A 15445-nucleotide genomic window follows, 5' to 3' on the forward strand; every position below is an offset into this window, starting at 1 on the left:
CATTCCTATGGAGGCAAGGCAGTCAACAGGATCCCAAGAGCCTCCACCAGCTGAAATCACCATCTTTGGTAAATTGCATCAACATGTAGAACAACTTTCGCGTCTAAGTAGTTTTTATGCCTACTGAAACTGTACATTCGGCACAAGACAGCAAAAGTCTGTAAGGTATGCCTTTAACTGTCCAGGCAGGAGGAACAAAGACTATCTGTTCTCCCCACCCTATTTCCAGATGAACCTTTTATGTTACAACTTATGTACGGAAAACTTTATTTAGAAAGTTCAGCAACAGTCTGTTTTTTCACCACCAGTAATTATGGAACTTGCCAAAGCAGAAGGGAAGGAGTTTTATGAAAATATCTATGCATGCTATACTTTGATGTGATAAAAGTAAAGAATCCATGGTCAGTGACGCACTATCGATTTCTTTCTTAGGTAGTGTCACACTGTGACAAAAAATTATAAAAGTTTAAGAAACTCAGAAAAACTGAATAAATAAATACAAAGTCTGTCTTACCCATGAGCATTCAGAAACTAGTTTTTAGCTGCAGAAAACTGGAAAAAAATAGGACCTTCACTATGCATAAAGAAAGAGAAGAAAACTGAAACTAATCAGACATGAGCTTAGCTTTCATCTCTAAAGTCATATAATACCTAGTATTTGTGTGGATCAGCAAAACTTCTGCACCCACAACATCTTATGTTGGTAAAAAGTGAATCTGAACCTCAGATTGTCCAGGGAGATGCACAAAAGAAACCACAGTAAATTATAAGCGTGCTTGAGGTGGAGGGAGCCAGATACTTCATATCAAAGGAGACATAATCCCAGGTGAAGTAGTAAGAATTGATGTGAAATAAATAGAAATGCCAGTACTGACAGTAAGATAGTAAGAAGGTATGAAATGCTTGTGCAAAGAAAACTGACTGTGATCTAAGTTGTGTAGCAAATTATAGTGATAATTGTGTGAATTTCAGAAGCTACAGTGGCAGAAGTATTCAGTTAAAGTCTTGGCATTTAGGATAAGGAGGAAAGAACTTTGGGAAGAAATTAGGAAAAAAAAAGATTTATGAGCTTCATACATTTAGCGAAACAGTAAAAAAAATGATCACGTGATAAGTGACTGCCCCTGATACATCCTACCTCATAAAATTATTCTTACTCATCTAATCCATAACTTTTGCTTAAACCACCTTAAAGAAACTCCTTTTGGGAACAAGAGTTTCTGTAGGGGAACACCCACATGAGAGAAGTTGGATTGCCAGTGGTGATCCACTGATTTTATGCGCTAAGTGTGGAGTTGAGCTAAAACACACCTACACTTCCCCAGGTTGTCTTGGGCTATAGCAAAGTTATGACTAATTTAAGAAACATTCTTCCTAGTCAAATAGACAGAGTGATGTAAAGGACTGTGGTAGACTGTGATATATTTCAGAAGAGAAAAACAGTTCTCTAAAGCTGAAAAAGATACAGACAATCCATTTTTAAGTGAGACCAAAACAGAGAAATTTTCATGCCTCTGGTTCCCTTTTGTATCTTTATATAGTACTTTCATATAACATTTACACTGCTATTGCCTGAATGTGAATTGCAAGGTACAACAAACTGTAAATATGTTTTCACTTTTAAGGTGTGACAATTCTTAAAAAAGAAACCCTAAGATGACTGTTATAGTGCGCAGCATCCCAATATAGCAGAATTCCTAAACAGAAGAGGGAATTTTCTCCATTAATAAAATATTTGACACCATTGAAATATCCTGGATACATTAAATAAATCTTTAAGTCCTGTAAGTTCTGTGCTTAAGATAGACCAGAAAGTCTTATGGTAGCCTGAGTTACCTACAAAATGCTTGTCAAAGAGCAGTATACTGAACAGTTTGCCTGAATCCATATGCCTCCCAAAATATTTATGACAAACTGGTGCTCTGTTTTTGTATTTTCATTATAACTGAGCAAATTTGCTTGAATTACTTAAAACTTCTGGTTGTAGTATTGTATATTATGGAAAAAAACCAAAAAAACCCCTAAAAAACCAACCAACCAAAGCCAAACAAACCAATCAACCACCACCATCACCAAAATCAGCAAACAAATGAAAAAAAAAACCACACAAACAAAACAAAACAAAACTAAACAAAAATTAGGTTTTAGGTTTGTTGGGGGTTTTTTGTTTGTTTCCTAAAACTGATTATCAAAATACTGTAATCACTTTAATTAACACAGAGCATAGTCTGACTATCAATTTTATTGAAGATCGAGAATCAGACTGGTTCACCAAAGTATGCAGCTGGATCCATAAAATATCTAATTGGAACATCAAAGTATGCAGTGTAACACAGAGGCAGTATTTGTACATTTTTAGGCACTAAAATCTGCACCTGAATCAATAAAATATTGTTTATCAGAAGAGGATATGAAAAGAACACACAATGAAAATGTACAAGTGAATCATGAAGATGTTATATGTGAACAGTAAAAAAGGTCAATCATTATGTAAGCACTGTAAGTATTATAATCTGAGTAAAAAATACATGAAACCAACACTAAAAACATTTGTGAAATAGAGTTTCAGAACACTGTGCCAAGCAAAAACAAAGTCTAGCAGGATTTTAACTTTGAATAGTATTTCTTTACTGAATATCTATGAAGGGTGGCTGCAATGATGCTTTTTGAATATTACTGGCATTGTGTAAGTCTTATGTAAGTCAGTCCATCTTCACTGGACTCATGATTTACACTAGCAAGGTATTTATGTTAACTTTGCGTCTGGTCTTCCCAATGTAAGTCTGAGGCATGTTTATGGCGTTTCACTTTCTGCATCAGTTTGTATCAGATAAGGCGCAGATGTGCCAGAGTACTCCAACTGCTATGCAGTGAGGCAAAGCAATTACAAACCTAGCTTCACATGACAAGTTTGTCGCTACTTTGGCATTCTGGAAGAGTACAGAGCAAGAAGAGTGTATCCATAAATGTAGACTCATGACTCCTGCAGCTATGTCATTTTGATTTAAAGTTGATTACCCATTCATGCCTTCAAATTTGCTGTGTATATATAATATGATTTCCTTCTTTTGTTGCCCACAGATCTTTTTTTTTCTTAGTATGCACAGTGAGTATAAAGATTTCTTTAGATTACAGATAAAGAGAAATCATACAGACTTTACAGACTATACTTGTGTAGGAATAACTCTGGGAATTACTCAGTTAAAAGAATAACTCCATTAAAGTCAATAGATTACAGAAATGAAAGTGTAATGCAGTTACAGAACAGGTACATAAACATCAAAAGGGAAGTAATAACATCTGTCTACAAAAGAGAAAAGGCATAAACTAAAGAGAGAAGTTCTGAATCTTTTGGAAGTAGATTTACTGTAAATTAGTTTTATCTATATGGTGGATAAAAATGTATATTTTAAAGCATATTTATTTGTATTGCTCCTTATATTGGGTTGACTAGAAAATATGTTATATAAAAAACCTTTATATTAATTGTAGTATTTCTGTCAGCTTGTTCTTCATCTTAAAAAACTAGCAACTTTTGTCAAGCCCTGCAGAGTGACATTCTTGACTTTTATGATTTTCTTTTACTTTATTTTAAATAAAAAAAAATTAAGAAATTTATGATCTGGAAAGAGCAAAGTGTTATTTTACTACATTTTCAGAGTGAAACTTGTTGAAAAGAAATTGAAGAAGTGATATTATTATTATTAAACAATTTACATAAGCAACAGGCATGTTTGGGCATATATTTTAGAAATGTATAGAATCCTAAAAAGAATGTACTTTTTACCCTTTGGTGTTTCATTGGGATAACCATTACAAATCTTCCTCTGACTGTGTTACTATGCCTGAAAATTTTGATCAGTCTTCCTCAGTCCTTTAACACACATATTTTGTCCACACAGGTGGTTCATTGGTTCCTGAAGTTCTTACCTGCTCGTGGCTGTAACTACCTCTAGGATGTAATACACAGTGCCCTTTCAGAGAAATTTTTCTGTCATTTCCAAGGCTCCTAGGAGAAATTCTCTCAGTTTACGGTTCCAAGATATTCCTGTCCCTGTCCTCACCCTGCCTCTCTGAAGCTCCATTTAGATGGAACTTGAATGGAACTTTCACTAACTGTAGTTCATAGAGTCTGGTTCTATATTGACATCCTGCCAACAAGCAAATGTGTTATATGAGAATGCAAGCCTTGTATTGGTTAATTTTCACAAGTGTTTGAGTCTAGTTGTAAGGTGCATCAGTTAGTGTGAGCTTTAATCTTGTGGTTTTCACACCTTTTGTAGTTAACTGTTTGCATTTTGTATATGTTATCACAGAACCACAGAATGGATAAGGTTGGAAGCGAGCACAGTGGGTCATCTGTTCCAACCTCTCTACTCAAGCAGGGTCATCCTAAAGCACATTACACAGCACTGTGTCCAGACACTTCTTGAATATCTCCAGTGAGGGAGATTCTAGAACCTCTCTGGGCAACCTCTTCCGGTGCTCAGTCACCTGTGCAGTAAGGAAGTTCTTCTTTATATTCAGGTGGAAGGAACTTCCTGTGCATCACTTTCTGCTCATTGCCTCTTGTCATACTGCTGGGCACCACCAAGAAGAGCCTGGCTCCATCCTCTTGGCACCCTCCCTTCAGATACTTATATATATGGATAAGTCCCCTCTCCATCAATTATATTTTATAGCTGAAACTTAAGAAGATAGCTTCCAGTAAAGTGCCTGTTTAAATCAAGAATGTTATAAATTCTGTTTCACAGGCATATATTCTTTTCATGTATTTACTGGTATGACAACACTTCTCAGTGGTCACAATATTTGCACTACCAGACTTTGCTGGCTATCAAGCTGGCACAATATTTTCTTACCACCTGCTTCCCATTGCTATTTCCGTTATGCTTCTCATTTTCTGTGTTTCTGCACTTACTTATTTTTTTTCATTATATCATTATTACTTTATTTTCATTTTATTGGTATTATAACATATGTTTTATACCAGATCTTCTGTTAATCCACTCTTAATATCTGCCTTTCTGTAGTAGCTCATGGACACCTGAAAATTTTGTTGTTGTTGACTCCTGGACTTTTTTCAGTTACCTTTTACCTACATTCTTCATATACAGGAAATTTCAACATTGCTCTTTTGTCTCTTCTCCCATCTGACTCAGTATTACCTCAGAATACAAGAAAATTCCCTGTGCTCTACTTATGTCTGGAACTATCAGGGATTCACATACACGTATCTCCCTAGATGGTCATTGTAACATAAAAAAAGAAAGTTCTATGCTATGATATATTTTTAGTGCTATGGAATTTTCCCCCCAAATAGGCTAAATAATGTGACTGGAAAGTGTCAGTAATGTGACACTTCAAAACACCCCAATAAAATCCTATTCCATGATGATTGTCTAAAGAGTATCAAAATCTGAAGATATAGATGTATTGAATTAAAAGAAAAATCCTTAGAACTCCTATGGCGATTTTCCTGTTAATTAAGGTCCTTAGGTGTACCTTGAATATGATGAAAAACCTGCCTGGTTCTAAGTATACCTAGACATAGCAGCATACATGAACTAGATGTTCCTACCTATTTGATAAAGTGCCACAGGTATGCTAGAAGTCAAATAACTTATTACTCCACAAAAAATACAACTGCTTAAGCAGGAAGACTTGAGTGGTTGTTCCAAGACACCCTTTTAAGTCCAGATCAGAGCCCATACATGCAAAATAGGATGGACAAAAAAGATATAGAAAGCCTTCCTCAGACAAAGAATTTTGTACCACAAAGGGTTTTCCCCTTTGTCTGGAGATTCTGGCCTTGGTAGTATTATGACAATTAAGATCTATGTCAGCTTTTAGTTAGTGTGAAGAGGGCAGTGTTCCTACATATAGGTGAAGGCTACGGATTATGAACTGGGGACTTAAGTCATAGCCTCCTATTCAAAATTTCCTATTACCTAGCCTGTAAGAAATAATCAGCATTTTCTAAGGGCTTTTGTGAGTCACACAAATCTTTGCAGACATGATACAGAAAACTGAAGGCTTTAATTCACTAACAAGAAAGATATATAAAGTTAAGGCACTGAAACAACTTTAAAATTGATGAGGACGGAGAATAAAATTGAACCTTCAGTCCTGATTAGAAGAAAAATAGAAAAAAAAAAAAAAACAAGATAGGAATTTTATTTTGCATCAGAAGAAACCTGCCTGGTAAAAGTAGTTTGGGGTTTTTCTTAAATCTAAGTGTATGAACAAGAGAGAAAATTAAATTAATAGAGAACTAAAAAGAGCCTAATTGACATGTATTTCTAAAATCTCTCACTAAGAATTAAAAAACAGCAAACAAGGAATAAAAAGACTGTCAATACCAATAGGACTACCTGTACACTTACTGATAGACTTTCTAAGGGGACATTCAAATAACATATGCATATCAACAGGAGAGTGACTGAAACTAGGCCCTGGTCCAGTTATTATTGAAGTTGGTGGCAATATGACAGAAGTATAATTTCAGTATTACAAGGCCACATGTGTCAACTGTCTGCAGAATGACTAGATCTTTCTGTTATATTCTGCAATCTTACACTGTTTCCCTACATTAGCTCTGTAATATTCACTGAGTTATGAGTTTACTGCATCAACAGATTATTTCTCAGTGCATTCATTATTTTGTACAAGAAAATAAGTATATAGACCACATCATGCTCTACCAGGAAACAAAATATTATATAGAAAAATATTCAAATAGTTGATGTTCCATAAAGAGAATGTTTAATAGCAAAGAAAGCAGTCCTGAACAAATGTCTGCCCAGATATGCGTCTAAGTGATTTCACACATTTTTATAAGCCCAGTTCCTGATGTTTGTCAGCACTCAGCATACAACACCAAGCAATAAAGCTTATTTGATAAAGACGGAGCAATATGAAGTGCTACTGTTATTATTATTATTGTCATTCTTTGGTGGAAGACTGAATGAAGGTGTTATGTGAAGGAGTCTATCTGAATCAAAAATATTGCCCCTGTATTAACAAGGACTGAATGCTAGTAATATCTTACTTAGAGTTTAAACCAGAGACTTGAGAAGGGTAAATTAGCATATTGTTTCATCTTTATGTTGTTCTATACCAGTACCTATGGTTCTATTTGCATGCAATCTGCAAACAGAAATTCTTACGTAAAGCAGGTTTACCCCATCAATTTATTCCTAAATCTGCTTAGAATGACCAGTGTCTCCCTGAGCATACCGTGTAGGATAATCCAGTGTTTCTCCAAAATCACAAGTTTCTTTCATGGAAAACCATTACAAACTCAGGCCCCAGACCAGAGAACAAACAGAAAGCAGGTAAGACTTTTCAGGACAAGAGAATAAAATCCCATCCATCCCCTTCCTTAATAGTGTTATAGCCTAGCATGTATAAGCATTAGTACAGTTACATTCCTTGGATCATCCCATTCATATCTTAGAAGAAATATTCTTTGGGTAAATGAAAAAATAAATTAATTAAAATAATAAGAAAATAAGATGCCATAATACATTTTTCAGAAAATAAATTTATCCAAAACAGTAGTTACATAACTTCTATGTAAGTGTTTTTTGAGTAATCTTCCCTTCCACTAATAAAAATAAAAATGTAATTACCAGATTATTACATAAGCAATTGGCATTTCCTGTTCAATCCCATAGCTACCCAGAAGAGTTTCAACGGGGATAGAAATCTCTTTAGGAGAAAAGATGCAAATTTGAATATTAAAAATATATTAATATATATTTAATATACATATATATACAAATATATATTTAAATATTTTTTATCTTCAAAAATACGTTGTTTCTGTCCATAATGTCAAATAAAATCACTTCTGAATGCTCACACTTTACTATATAGATACTGAGCATTTTAAATAATTTTAACTTAAAGTGACTTGCTGAAATTAGTCATGAAAATGGATCTCAAAGAGAAGTGGAAAAGAAAAACATCCTTAACAACTAATTTCCCCTTTTTATTTTCACTTCTTTTTTTTACTTCGGTTTTAACTCTCCTTTCACTGACGTTGAATCTTTTAATTCAACAAGGCTTAACTTTCATGATGTGATGGTGTGCATTGTCTAAACTAGAATAAGTTCCCGAGTCAGTTCTTAGTCTTTAACACAAATCCAGAAAACAGATTTTACTTTAACATGACTTGAAAGTGACCTTAATGATCATCTAGTTCTAACCCCCCTGCCATGGGCAGGGACACCTTTCAGTAGACCATATTCGTCAGAGCCCCATCCATCCTCCAGGGATGGGACATCCACAGATTCTCTTGGCAACATGTTCCAGTGCCACACCACCCCCACAGTAAAGAATTTCTTCCTAATATCTAATGGAAACCATTCCCCCTTTTCCTGTCACTACACATCCTTGTATAAAGTCTTCCTCCATCTTTCTTGTAGGTTCCCTTCAGGTACTGGAAGGCTGAAATTAGGGCATCCCAAAGACTTTTCTTTTCCCGACTGAACAATTTCACTGCTCTCAATCTTTCCTTGTAGGAGAAGTGTTCCATCTCTCTAATCCTCTTGGTGGCCGTTCTCTGGACTAACTCTAAGAAGTCAATGTCTCTCCTGTGCTGAGTGCCCCAGAGCTCTATGCAGTACTCTAGGTGAGGTTTTCATGAGGGTAGAGTAGAGGGACAGAATCACCCCCCTCAACCTGCTTGCCTTGCTGTTTTTGGTGCAGCCCAGGAAATGACTGGCTTTCTGGGCTGCAAGCACACATTGCCAGCTCATGTCCATTCTATGATTCTATGATGATGCATTATATTTGTGGATGTGGGGGTGGTTTTGTGTGGTGTTTTGGGGTTGTTTTTTTTTTTTTCTTCCTGTTGCTAAATCTTTGTTCTCCGGTTTTGACATCAAAATTATTTTCACAGAAGCTAATGATTATGTCACAAATATTATATCAAGTAGTGAATAAATAAGATGACATCTGTTAGCTTTGGGGACCATCTGTTAGACTGGGGAATTATGGATGTGATGTTAAATTTAAAATATATTAATTGTAAGCACAATAGGATGGTGGAATAGGCAATATAAGAGACTAGTATCATTCTGATTTCTCTCATGAAAAGCAGGAAATGTGGCTGTAGTCAAGGGAATTGCTACAACAGAACGTAAGGGAGAGGTTATATTTGTGAAGCACAGAAAAATATTTTTAGAAAAGAAGAAACCAAGAAACAGCTTTTGTATAGTCATGGATATTGGATTACGTTTATGTTTTTAGATCCTCATATAAGAAAGCATTTAAGTACATGCAGGACTAGAAGTACACACTTAAATATCAGGTAAATTACCAAAATATGAGAGATATTTCAAGAAATTGAAACTACAGCAGAGACTCTTCATTTTCAGAGTAGGGCACTTTCACTTGTATTAGGTGCTTTTGATGCCAGAATTATATAATAAGTAGTTTTTATTATACAAAAGCATAATGGACAGATTTAAGCACAGTCTCAGAGTGGCAATCAGGAGTGTTGGAGGTAGAATATACAAAGAAAATATTGCTGCAAAGTCAGGTTATATATGAATGTATGTAACCTCTGTTTGAGCCTGAAGCACATCCATTCTGCATGCTTTGAACAGATGCAAATGCTAAGTGCTCAGGCTGTCTTATGAAGCTGATTTTTTTCCTCTTCACAGAAGTTTATCCAAATAGCAAAATGTCAATTACTGAACAACTGCAATACTGGTTAGTTATCTGAAAGATGATTTAGTAGTATTCCTCTTCTGTCTGTTCCCTTGAAAGGCAATAGGTATTCACATTGAGTATTTTCACTGCCTCGACTTAAACTTTGCAAGAAATTTAAGATCTGGTATGGTTTTTGCAAACCATGTTTTACACAATCTCTCTCTTACCTCTTAGACGGTCTCACGTTCTTTCTCATACTTCTTTGCTACTTCAGGCAATTCAATCAATTAATTCCATTTTTATTCTCTCCAATTGCATTTTTTCTCTGTATCCTCCCCCATAATAACTATAAATTTATTACTTTACCTCATCTCTTCTCACTTAGATATCTCTTTCCACATTTATTTCTATAGAACGCACTGAACTCTGTTGACTCTTCCTTCCTGTTGAATTTAACAATGGTAAAAAAGCAGGAAAGACAGCACTTTTGAGAAAAGGAAGGTTAAAGTAATTAATAAAACATCATCTCAGTCACTGTCTTGAATTCTATTTCATCCACACTTCCCTCAGTCAATCATTATCAAATTCATTTGAAGATTCCTCAGAGTAGAATAGCAGGTTTCTTCACTCTTTTAAAGCCATTCTAACACACTGGAAGTGCCCTGTAAATAATTATAAAAGATATTGGGAATACAATGTTTTTCCATTCATTAATATTGTAGTCAGAAGATGGGATAAGACAAGATTCAACTCATATCCCAGTTTACTGAGACCTAGACTGGTGACTTTATTTTTTTCATTATGATTGAATCAGGGAATGGACTCATGTTTTTTATTTTATTTTCATTTTGTTTTTACTTCTCAGATACTCTAATGAAAAACATCCATAATAAAAGGTAATTGACAGGAAAGAAACCTGAACAGTTCCAATTGTGCTCTACTAGTTAATTTAATTTCTGCCTAAATGAAACCTATCAAACAGATCATTTTTAAATAGATGACATAATTCCTTTTGGAAAAAAAAAAAAGATACATTTTTGTATGATTTTTCCCTCTGTTGAAATTTTTGCAATAAATTTTCACATCTAGATTTAGTCCTGATACAGAAACTTAAAGAAAACTTATAAAAAGAAGCAATGCTTCTCATGTCTCAGAAATTTTGGATTATTCCTATAATCTGTAAGTTTCCTCTTAATGAACAGCATTTCTGCATATCTTTCATTACTGTTTTTATTTAATTTATTGTAGCGTACTAGATGCTATTGTTAAACAGATACTGTAGTTTTAGTTACCTGAGATAATTCCCAATTTCCAAAGAAAATTTTACAGTAACTTGAACAACAGAGCAATATAAGATGATATCCTCCTATTTTTGTAATTACTTTTGAATCTTCTTGGAAAACATTAGAAAGGAACAGAATTGAGTGATTCTATGTGTTCTGAGTTTTCAGCACCTCCTACATTTTAAAAACATCTTTCATATGACAACAACACGTTTTTCTTAGAAGTTCTGGTTGATCCCAAACCTACCATGAAATACTGCCAGCTTATAGACAGTGACACCAATCCACAAGGATGCAGTATGAATTAATGCATGCTTAATACTACTACTACTACTACTACTACTACTAGTAGTAGTAGTAGTAGTAGTAGTAGTAGTAGTAACAGTAGTAGTAGTATAAATAAACAATATACCTTCTAGCATCCTGGGTAACTAGCCTCCAGAACATCTTTACAGCTTTTACAATTAATGAAATTAATTGTAATTTCAGAGGCGAAACCAAACCAAACAAAATCTTCAACTACCAGTATTATATGAACCATACTGAGAAGTCTCCAGGCTAGGACAAAAAAAATTGACATACATTAAAAATAATAGAAAGTGTACTGCAAGTACTGCAGTACTGTAGAGAAGAATCAATGAGAAATTATTCTAAATAACAATGGATTTTAAATCACTTCTGGATACATTGTAAATCAGTCTTAGATTTTCGATTCTTAACTTATACAAAAAGTGAGGGTAAAACATACCACTGCTTTTAAGAATATGAGTTTATTTTTGATAGGACTTTTTTGTTAAGTGGCACAGTAAAGATTAAGCTGTGTTGTCATTGGCAAATGTATGCTTTATAGACAAAATAAAGATAGAGAGTTTGGATTACAGTTGCTAATACAAAAGCAGAAGACATCTCTCAGTATTCCTGTTGCATCACATTACTATTGTTTTTTGACTCCTTAACCTTTTAGTGTTCACTGTGGTGAAACATTAAACTGCTACATGTTTCTGGTGTCCCACCAATGTTTTCCATTCTCCATAGGAGAACTTCAATGACAACTGAGCTTCATGGAGCCTTCTGCCATCAAATTTCCATTTCCATTATATTCCATACTCTTAGCATAACTGCAGGAAGTTATTGTGGGCTTCCCAAATATGATTCACTCCTGATCCACTGAAAAGGAGACTGTTCAAAGCTTGAATACAACTTGGTAAAAAGTGAGGAGAATAGAATTGTGATTTTTGAGAGCAAAGAAGGTTTTTTTTAATCTTCCATAGAGTTAACAATAGAAGCATGATTTTTCCTTTATCAAATATGAAAAGTGAATGTACTCTCCGGTTCTAACTTCCTGAAAGAGTAGGACTGACAATTCACTCATTGTTTCATGAATGAGTTTCATTCAGATTGCCATTAGTTCTTCATTGTAAAAAAGATTTCAAAATTCTTTCAGGCCTGGTTTCAGCTTCCATCTGCTGCAAGATATCACCCTTCTCTCAAAAGAGATCTGGAAGACTTTTTTGAAGTTAAATAGCCAAAAAAAGATTAAGACTATATTTAAGTGTAACTATGCAAAGGGTGAATTTACATAAATGTGTAAGAGAGAGAGAGAGAAGACTCACAAGAAAAGAAGAAAGAAAAGAGAAAGACCAGTGTTTAATGACGTGTTTGGGAGGACACAGATTCTTTTACTCCGTAAGTCTAAATGGTAAAAGATAAACGATGAAGTCCATGAATCAGGAGTGGATTCAGCAGTTTTAATTTGTTGTCACTGAAGAGTGACAATTAGAAACTTAGGCATAAGATGAGGAAAGGGTCATTTTTATATTATATACAGCCATAATATTTCTGGGTTTTTAAAACCTTTGTAATAGTATTTGAAATAATAATAAATTCCAAGGATTCCCATCCTCATATAGTATTATGTGAGACAAGTGTATAAAACCAGTTTGAAATGGAAAATGTTCAATCTAATTTTTTCCCCAGGGTTTCTTCACTGATTAGAGAATGGCTGCATTTGAACATATTACCATTCTATCAGCAGCACTCACAGACTTGTACTTTCTCTGCATGATAAATGAAGTTTACACAGTTTATGTTGAGCGAGGACAGAGTCTAGTGATTCAGTGACGCACATGTGATTTGTAAGTGTCTGATTTGGTTAATCATTAAACACCATGTAGTCTTAAAGTTTCAGGAATTCTGTGCAAATATGGACACCAGGTGGAAATGATCCTGGGGTAGTGTACATCACCCTATACCAAGGAAGTAAGGAAAACCTACCAGCTTTTACCATGAATGATCTGACTGGCAGAGTTTTTTCCCAGTTATACATGTTAAAGAATTGTATTTAACATTAATCTTGTGTTTAAACAAGTTCATTTGTTGACACAATACATACATTCCCCTTAAAATGTTGCTTGGCAAGCAGTACATATGCAAAATATGTAAAAATTAAATGATTGCTTTGTTCTGCATTTTTTTTACACAAATTGTTCAACCATTCTAGAAGTTGATGCATCAATTTAATGTTATTTACAGAAGATCTGCATCTCTGTGAAGGAATCGGGAAAGTTAGTCTTCTCAGGGTTTTTTAGGGGAATATAAGACATGACTTGTTCACAATTCAAAAATGCCTGGAAAAAAAGAAGATAGTCCTGAGAATAGAAGACTTTTCCACTCGCCGAATAAGAAACACAATCACTCAACAACTCAACACTGACATTAGCAATGATCACACAAAAATTATCATGCAGTATTGTAGTAAAAAGTTAGAGCAGACCGTACATTCTCCATTTCAACTAACATGGACTGACAGCAACAGGTCTTTTGGTTTTGGAAAAATTACAGACTAGATGATTCCAATAGTCCATCCTAGTATTAAAATACATAGATACAAGCAGTTAGGGAAAAAAAAAAAAAAAAGAGAGGGAAAATCCTCATGCTTGAAATCATGAGTTAGACTTAACTACAGTAGACAGTATGAATAACTTTGAAGTGATAGATCACCCCTAGGGTGTCTGCAGCACTTTTCCATGGTGTTGCTCACAGGCAGAGCCAAAGGACTTGACTAGACTAACAATAACTTTTTCCATAACTGTATAGCACTGCCATCCAGACTGCAGTCTCAGAGCTCCAATCTACCTACGACCTCCAGGCCATAGACCCAATGATTCAGTGCCCTTGACTTTATGGAAATACACATTTATTAACTGAGTGAATAAAACCGTGTAGTTTGTTCTATCAGTATGTTTATCTTAATATGAAATCTACCCTCAGGTAAATATTCAAAGTTTCCAAATACCATCTTCAGCTATATAAATATCTCTTACATAGAAAATCATCAGTGTTTTCAGACAGTTAATGTCATAGATAAGTGTAATAGGTCACACTGACAGAAAACTTATTCAAGATGTTCTGTTTCTTGGGTGCAAGACATGACTATGTATCACTGAGTACATCCTGTGAATAATCTACTACAAATAAAATCTACAGATTTTTGAATTCCTTTCCCATTAACCTGAAGGATTAGGAATCCTAAAACAGTTATAAAAATAACCTAAAGAAATGTGCCATACGTGAGTCATATCTTTCCTTCTTAATCCATGACTAAAATTCTTCTTTCCAGAAAAATTACTGGGTTTTTTTGTTTTGTTATGTTTTTCCTCTATATCAGCAAGAAAAGAAGGGTCATGGTTAAAAGTAGAATGGATATTTCCTTTACAGAACACCTTTAAATATAATTGAATATAATAAAAACATATGTATTCACAAGATATTTTATTTCATGTTCTTGTTTGTATGTAATCATGAATTAGTTTTTACACGTGTTTCTGAAATATTTTACAATATAGTTATCAACTCACGTCTGTTAACCTTCTCTCAGGCTTTCAGTGGGCCTAAAAGAGCCCAGTTTGAGCACCATAACTGTTCTGTACCAGTTTAGTTTGCACCTTTTTCTGCTAAAGAAAAGTACTGAGCTGGCTTCAGAGTTTGCATATTTCATATGACAGGGTGATTGTACGCAGAAGTGTCAACATTGCCTTCATTAAATGTACTAAATCATAGAATCATAGAATCAACTGGGTTGGAAGGGACCTTTGAGATCATCAGGTCCAACCCTTGATCCACTACTGCTGCGGTTACTAGACCATGGCAGTAAGTGCCACATCCCGTTTCTTTTTAAAAGTCTCCAGGGACGGAGAATACACCACTTCCCTGGGCAGCCCATTCCAATGTCTGACCACCCTCTCTGTAAAGAAATTCTTTCCAATATCTAACCTAAACCTCCCCTGGCACAACTTGAGACCATGCCCTCTTGTCTTGCTGATAGCTGCCTGGGAAAAGAGACCAACCCCCACCTGGCTACAACATCCTTTCAGGTAGTTTTAGAGAGTGATGAGGTCTCCCCTGAGCCTCCTCTTCTCCAGGCTGAACAACCCCAGCTCCCTCAGCCTCTCCTCATCAGAGGAATGAAACATTCGTTAACATTCGTTATCTGTACAGGA

Source organism: Corapipo altera, unplaced genomic scaffold (assembly GCF_003945725.1).
Source record: "Corapipo altera isolate COAL_440 unplaced genomic scaffold, ASM394572v1 0, whole genome shotgun sequence".
NCBI classification, from domain to species: Eukaryota; Metazoa; Chordata; class Aves; order Passeriformes; family Pipridae; genus Corapipo; species Corapipo altera.